Below are 8675 nucleotides of genomic sequence, written 5' to 3'. Positions count from 1 at the left end.
ACTTTGTTTTTGTATTTTGCCTTTATTCTCAGTACTTCCTAAGAAGAGCTTAGTAGTTACCCTTCGTCATTTATCATCTCAATATTTACACATATAAAATAATGAAGGGGAAAATAATCATTTTTAATGACTGAAACAACTATGAAATTTTAAGAAGCTAAGTGGATTATTGAAGCAATTAGACAGATAATCCCTGCAAAAATTCACAGATATGATTGAGTTTAACTTTGTTTTGTTAAACTTTGTGCCTATATATTTCAGATAATCACCTTCATTTTCTCTTTACTCATCATGAAGAGACATAGGCTAAGTAATTTGTGTAATATACATTATCTATATACTGCATTCAGTACCATTGTCTGTTTAATCAACATTTACGCTTAGTTGTCTTTTCCTAATTAAAAAAGGAAGATTAACTCAGCCATTAATTTACAGTCTAAAAGTATAAGCTTCCACCTTGCCAAACAAATAACTAGCCCTTGCAAATGACTATGTGATTCCACTTGACTGATTTTTAGTGACAACATGGTATAGTGACCTTAAAAGGGGTATCGTGGTATAAATGTAGTATAAATACATATCAGATAATGTTAAGCAAAAAAAAAAAAAAAAAAAAGAGCACACTATTCCATCCTGCTATAATGAAAAAGAAAACTTAAAATTAAGGCAAGAAATGGATGGAAACAGGGAGAATATATAATGGGTTTAGTTCATGGCCGTCATGAAAACTTGAGTTCAACTAGATTTAAATTCAACTGAAATTTAATGAATCCCTACTATGTATCAAACACTATCCCAAGTTCTTTCATTCTCATTTAGCTCATTATCTTTCATAAATTTATAGTAATAGTATTATCACTCTCATTTTAAATAAGGAAAAAGAAATGAGTGTCTTCTTGTCTTCTTCTTACAAAATTTAGATTAGCAGGAGAAAATTTGGAGGACTAGTACTTTGGAATTTTTTGTCTTGGTTTGAGTACCCTTGCTATAAGTCATTTTTCTTCCAGAGAAAGCTAGTGTGTTCTATTTGTCTATTTTGTGTCCTGATAGCTCCACTTGGATCTAATGAGAGCATTCTCTCTCTGGCTTTCCATCTACAGGGTCTTCACTAAGAGGTGGCTAACCATTATATTGGGAGGTTCTTAGAATTTGTAGTTGGCTGGAAAGAAATGTGAGTAGACTGGGCATCCCACTTGCAGTTGGTATCTTACAAGCCATTTCCAGCTCTTGAGTTTATCTAAGTCTTTTTCTTTATGGCTGTCTTTGGGAAGTGACTTTGGATAATGGGGGCTTCATTCTCTGCATCCTTTTAGCAGATGCCTCTTGTCCATAGTTAAGCCATAAGACTCATAGGTTTTGAGCCACATTTTGGAAGATATATCTTTGGCCACCCCAAATCAACAAATGGCTGATGACATATCTTTTGATTTGGAAAAGCTTTCACATTTGAAAGGATTTTTATAGAGCAAAGAGCTATCATGTCCTATTGGACATGTCCTATTGGTTCTATGGGACAATCAAATTGAATGAAGGACAAAAGTATTATTACTAGTCTAGAATATCATCTTTATAAAATTGAAAAGCAGAACTCATATTTAGAACAAACATTAAATCCAAAACCATCATAAACCCTTCCATCTATAGCTATAGGTTATTTATACAACAAGCCAGATGAACCCTGGGAAAAATTCCTCTTCACTGAGATAAATGTTCAGACCCTCTTCCAGGTCCTCCAATAAATGATCAGAAGTTGCCCTAGCTTTGGTATTAGAGTGATGGTGGCTTCATGGAATCTCTTTGGGTGTGTTCCTCATTCTTCAAAATTTTGGAAAAGCTTAAGAAGGATGGGTATAGTTCTTCATTGTATGTTTGGTAGAATTCACCTGTGAAGCTATCTGGTCCTGGACTTTTGTTTGCAGGGAGTGTTTTTTATTACATATTCAATTTCATTTCTAGTGATTGGTCTGTTCAGTTGATCTGTTTCTTCTTGATTCAGTTTTGGTGGGTTATAAGTCTCTAGAAAGTTGTACATTTCTTCTAGGTTGTCAAATTTGTTCGCATGTAACTGTTCACAGTATTCTCTTGTGGTTTTTTGTATTTTTGCAGTATCTGTAGAGATAGTACCAAAAAAGAAAACTATAGGCCAATATCATTGATGAATATAGATGCAAAAATTCTCAACCAAATTTTACCCGACCAAATCCAACAACATAAAAAAGATCATACACCACGACCAGGTGGGATTCATCCCAGGCTCACAGGATGCTTCAACATAGGCAAGTCAATCAACATCATACACCACATTAAAAAAAAGTAAAGTCAAAAACCACATGATTATCTCAATAGATGCAGAAAAACCTTTGACAAATCCAGCATCCATTCACAATAAAAACTCTTACAACAGTGGGTTTAAAAGGGACATTCCTGGAATTCCTGTCGGGCGCAGTGGTTAACGAATCCGACTGGGAACCATGAGGTTGCGGGTTCAATCCCTGCCCTTGCTCAGTGGGTTAAGGATCCAGCATTGCCGTGAGCTGTGGTGTAGGTTACAGACGCGGCTTGGATCCCGCGTTGCTGTGGCTCTGGCATAGGCCGGTGGCTATAGCTCCGATTCGACCCCTAGCCTGGGAACTTCCATATGCCACAGGAGTGGCCCAAGAAATAGCAAAAAAAAAAAAAAAAAAAGGGACATTCCTTAATATAATAAAAGCCATTCATGACAAACCCACAGCAAATATAATACTCAATGGAGAAAAGCTGAAATCTGGAACAAGACAGAGATGCCCACTCCCACCACGGTTATTCAATATAGTATTGGAAATACTAGCCACAGCAATCAGACAAACACAGGAAATAAAAGGTATCTAAATTGGAAGAGAAGAGGTAAAATTGTCATACCATGCAGATGACATCATACTATATGCAGAAAACCCTAAGGACTCAACACAAAAACTGCTCAAACTGATCAACAAATTCAGCAAAGCAGCAGGATATAAGATTAACATTCAGAAATTGGTTGCATTTCTGTATACTGGCAATGAAATATTAGAAAAGGAATATAAAAATACAATACCTTTGCAAATTGCACCACAAAAAATCAAATAGCTAGGAATACACCTGACCAAGGAGGTGAAAAACTTGTATGTTGAGAACTATAAAACATTAATCAGGGCAATTAAACAGGATTGAAAGAAATGGAAAGCTATTCCATGCTCCTGGGTTGGAAGAATTAAATCATAAAGATGGCCATACTACCCAAAGCAATCTACAGATTCAGTGCAATCCCTCTCAAATTACCCGTGGCATTTTTCACAGAACTAGAACAAACAATCCAAAAAATGCATGTGGAACCACAGAAGACCCAGAACTGCCAAAGCAATCCCGAGGAACAAAAACCAAGCAGGAGGCATAACTCTCCCAGACTTCAGGCAATATTACAAAGCCACAGTCATCAAGACAGTGTGGCACTGGTTCCAAAACAGACATACAGACTGATGGAGCAGAATAGAGAACCCAGAAATTAACCCAGACACCTATGTTCACTTAATCTTTGACAAAGGAGGCAAGAATATAAAATGGGAAAAAGACAGTCTTTTCAGCAGGGGTTGCTGGGAAAACTGGACAGCCACATGTAAATCAATGAAAGTGGAACACACCCTCACACCATGCACAAAAATAAACTCAAAATGGCTTAAAGACTTCAATGTAAGACAAATACCATATGATATCACTTATATCTGGAATCTAATGTATGGTACAAATGAACCTTTCCACAGAATAGAAATTTAAGTACATGGAGAATAGCCTTGTGGTTGCCATAGGAGCAGGGGAGGGTGTGAGATAGACTGGGAATTTGGGGTTAATAGATGCAAACTATTGCCTTTGGAATGGATAAGCAGTGAGATCCTGCTGTATAGAACTGGGAATTATATCTAGTCACTTATCATGGAGCATGGTAATGTGAGAAAAAGCATTGTATATGTGTCTCTGTGACTGAGTCACATTGCTGTGCTGTAGAAAATTACAGAACACTAAATCAGCTCTAAGGGAAAAAAATAAAAATCATTAAAAAATAATTTAGCCCAAGTGAGGCTAGTACTTTCAGCTCTCGAAAGGATTTATTATAAGGAAAGAGCAATGAAATAGAAGTTTACGTCTTCCAAACTCAGACATCTTTTTGGAGCAGAAGACTTTGTATCAACCTAATCATCTGTTTTTAAACTGGACTATATTCGAGCTTTCAGCCTAGTGAGGAGTAGTACACTTCTTCAGGGTGAATAAGGTACCATGAAAAGTGCAAACTTAAATGGTAGCTGAGGGCATGTGGGGAGAGCAGGGAAGGGATGTGGTCCTTGCCCTGAAGCTTTTCACTGGAAGCTGCACTCCCCTGGGTCCACCGGAAATGAGCTTTGTCCAGGCACCTGGGCATGCTTTTGTGGTGCCCCAGGCCTGGGAGATGAACCCATTCACCAAGGTGCAGCTGGTTAACAAACTGAACGAATGGGATGCTGATGGTGCTAGGATAGCTAAAGCATCATGGCATTCCCAGTACAAAGATAGCACCTGGATCTTCCCGGGAGTGAGACTGTTAACATTAATCTCGTGTGGGACAGGAAGACAGCGAAGTCTAAAGGATTCTGCTTTATCTGCTATGAGGACCAGAGGAATATGGTTTTGGCCATTGACAATCTTAATGGGAAGATCTATTCGAGTGGACCACTTTTAGGGTTAGGGTCAAGGGAAGAACTATCTGAGTCATCCACGTTTCCAGCTACCGCCCCCCTCAGGCCTCACAGAACGTGGATGAAGCCACCAGAAAGCTCTGGGAGAAAAGTTGTGGGCCTCAGACTCCCTCATCTAAATCATCTAAAAACTTGAATGATGACTCGCTCTCAGAATAGCACCAACAGGATAAACAGAAAAGAAGGAAGATCAAAGAGAAGACTGCTGTAGGTCTTAAGGATGAGGAGGAACAAAGAAGTCATCCTCCCTGCCAGTCAGAGGCAAGATTTAAAAAGAGAAGTACACTCTAGTTTCCCATGAATGTACCAAGGTGAAGTTAGAGTCTAGAGGGTGCCAGGACAGCTGCTGCAGGGGACAGCTTCCTGTGGGGTACAGAGAGATCTGGAGAGAGGACTGAGGAATGATAATACAGGTTCTGAGTCCTGTCCTGGATCCAAGGTCAAAGGAGGAAAGAAGAGGAGAGCAGGGATTGGGAAAGAGGTGAAACCCAGACAGATTTGTGCTAATCTTAAGGCACAACCTCACACATTCTCCAATCTAGGGACCACTGGCCAGACCAAGGCTGCAGGCTGCTTAAACCCTCACAGCCATAATAAAAAAAAAAAAATTAAGAGAAAACACAAATGAGAAAAAAAATTTTTGAAATGAAAGGTGATATTTTAAGTACTGTGGGGCTGAAACTTGTTATTAATTTTATATAGTTTCTGAGGCAGAATTTTTTTAAAAATTTGAGCACCATCCTCCCCCCAAACCACTAAAATTTTTACTACAGTTGAAATTACATTACCAGATTTGTAGCTCTTTTGGTAAACTCCTGAGATTTTGATGCCTAGGATTTAAGAGTAGTGCTCTGATGGTCCACCATGTAGTAACTCTCTTCCCATGGTATCCAGCTTAAATATTACATTTTCTAAGTAGTAGGATATGAAAAAACATTGGAAGCACTAGATGAGCTCTGTTGTCTTATATAGTTCTAAGCTTCTGAGGCTACCATGGGAGAATTTCAGCCAGCATAGAGAGAATTTACTGATATCATGTAATTTTTCTAGTAAGCAGTAAAACATTATAAATATTTAGATTCTTACTCTTATATGTTATGATGTATCAATAATAATGGAATTTTTTCCACTGTAACTTTAGCTAAAAATAAAGGACAAAGAGTATTCTTAAAGTAGCATCAGTTGAGATGCATGACTAATCATGGTAGATTAAAAAGAGATTATCTCCGATCGCACACTCTTGCTTTTCTTCTCTACTTCATATCCTAAGAAATAGTCTGAGAAAGCATGATATTTTATTCTCTCTCATAAGAAGTTGTTTTATCTGCTAGGGATCTTGGGATATGTAAAGTGATATAGCATAATTGGAAATGCAAAATGTTTTCAGGATTCTGATGGTATTTGATGTTTGATTGATGAGCATTTCATTCCCATTTGCAATTTTATATTCTGCATGTGGACAGAACTGCATATACACACTTAGGACTGACACCTTAAGCTAACCTTTTGGAAATTGCTTGTCCATTTTAAATAAGAATAAGCCCCCAAGATTCCACTATCTGGGATGATTTTGAATATTGTGACTTTGGACCAATCATTCTTTGTACAGGAACTCTATTTGGCCTAAAAGTTTTCTCAAACAACTGTACTTATTTTGCACTAATACAGGCAGAATTTACCAGTACCGAAAGCAATGAGACTATTGCTATCAGCATTTATTCATCAATGGAAATTTCTATAGTGGTTGTTTACTATGGATTTTAAAGATTTCTGTTATAGTAATACTTTCATAAAATAACTAACAAGAGGAAAAATACTTTAAATTCAGTTATCAGAAATTAGCTTTTATTTTCCCACATTTACTTCTAATCTTTGCCTACATGTATGCGTAAATACCAAGGGCTATAATATAGTACCACAGGTTATAATATAGTTGGGAATAAAAAATGAATATGATGCAATACCTGATTAGAGGAGTCAAGATATGCTGGAAGAGATGCATATGTAAATAGTTAAATTAGAAGTATGTGAAGAATGCTCTAGAATAGTAAAAGGAGGCCTGAGTGAGTCAGTGGGGCAGATGAGGTTAGAAAGACATTGCTGGCAGGGATCAATGGGTACAGAACTGAGGGGAGATGCAAGTATAAATGGGAGCCCAGAGAACTGAGAAATAAGGCTGTTGAGAAAAGGAAAGATGCAGGAAAGTCTCTACATGCTATATGAGCTTTTTGAGCTTATCTTAATTTGAAAGCATCAATGATTTTAAAGAGAAAGCAATATGATGAGAAATACACTTTCGAAAGGGCATGGTAGGAAGGTGGGGGATGAGGTAGACTGGGGATGAACTGGGAGCAAAGAGAAGAGTCAGGAGGCAATTGCAGTAGTGTAGGGAGGAGATCATGAGGGCCTGAACAAGGCAGCTGGAGGCAAGAGATGAAACTAAGGATTCCAACAAATATTTAGGAGATAAATTTTAGTAGAAAAGGGAAGGATCCCAAATTTCCAACTAGTGTTGGAAGGGGATCAAAGTATAAGTAGTAGGGAGGGGAAGTGGAAGAATGGAGGATGATGATAAAGAAGGTTGAGTTCATTCTTCCCCTCTTTGAAGTTAATCAAAATAACAGACTGATAGTGGCACGGAATTTAACAATTAGGAAATTATTGGTGACTAATGTGTGAGCAGTTCCTAAGAAAGGTCAAGGGAACACCACCGGGCAGCATTGAAAGATAAGCAAATATAAACAGCAACCTCAAATATTATCTTTTGCTTACTGCATATAATAATATACACTTTTTCATAATTGTAATTACTACAAAATATGTCATATAGCGAATATAGAAAATTTTTGAAAACATGTAGAAACATGTGCTTATTTTGCTGCTGTTTTTAATGTTATTTCCATAGGATAAATTTTCAGGAATTGGATCATTGGGTTGAATAATATGAGTGTTTTTGTCTTTTTTGGTTTTTTCAAGCCATCATTTATACATATGATGTAAGTGAATTGATTCAGTCATAAAGAATTTGATGAGTGAAATAAAAATGACAAAATTCTGAACTGAAATTCACAGCTCTGATAAATATATCTGGATATACTAGTCATTTGAGTTTAGCCTAATCATTTTTCTCAAAAATTATCTACTTGAAATAAAGGTAAGTCTAGAGTTGGTGAGAGTCCCAACAAAATACTCTTGCTTGGGTGATACTCTTGTTTATCTTGTTACTTTAAATTCTAGTAGAAGGAACAAAATATGCGTTCTATCAAACATTAGAAAAACTAAATTTCTTTTTTAATTTTATAAGGTGAGAGTAAAATTGACTGTGTTACTTTGAAATTTCATCTATGGAGTCCCTGGGGGCTAACTATTTAGATCACTTCACAGTAGAGCTGCCTCTGATGAGAAGAGCAAGCAGGGAGCTCCCATTGCTCAGCAGTAATGAACCCAACTAGGATCCATGAGGATGCAGGTTCAATCCCTGGCCTCACTTAGAGGGTTAAGGATCCAGCATTGCCCTGAGCTGTGGTATAGGTTACAGACATGGCTTAGATCCCACGTTGCTGTGCCTATGGCATAGGCCAGTATCTGTATCTCTGATTTGACCCCTAGCCTAGGAACTTCCATTTGCCGTAGATGCAACCCTAACATATATATATATATATATATATATATATATATATATATATATATATGAGCAAGCAGGTTATAATTTGATGCTTTGTACTTACACAGGAGAATCCATTTATTGAACAAAATGGTGACATTAAATACTCATATATTTGAGACTGAAGATAAGCATAAGTTAAGTAACAATATCTGTTATCAAAGATGCTCACTTTATAGGAGTATATAATTTGGGGATAAATCCATTACATAAAATTTAATAACTTGTGCTGAAATAGTTAAGTTGACTTGGAAGGCCTGATGTTGATT

General features: G+C 37.0%; 1 pseudogene; it reads left to right on the top strand.

Annotated features, from left to right (window-relative positions):
* LOC110256463 lies at window positions 3905-8217 on the top strand (annotated as a pseudogene).

The sequence above is a fragment of the Sus scrofa genome, chromosome 13, assembly GCF_000003025.6.
Source record: "Sus scrofa isolate TJ Tabasco breed Duroc chromosome 13, Sscrofa11.1, whole genome shotgun sequence".
Classification (NCBI taxonomy): Eukaryota; Metazoa; Chordata; class Mammalia; order Artiodactyla; family Suidae; genus Sus; species Sus scrofa.
This window is presented reverse-complemented; position numbering and strand designations above follow the sequence as displayed.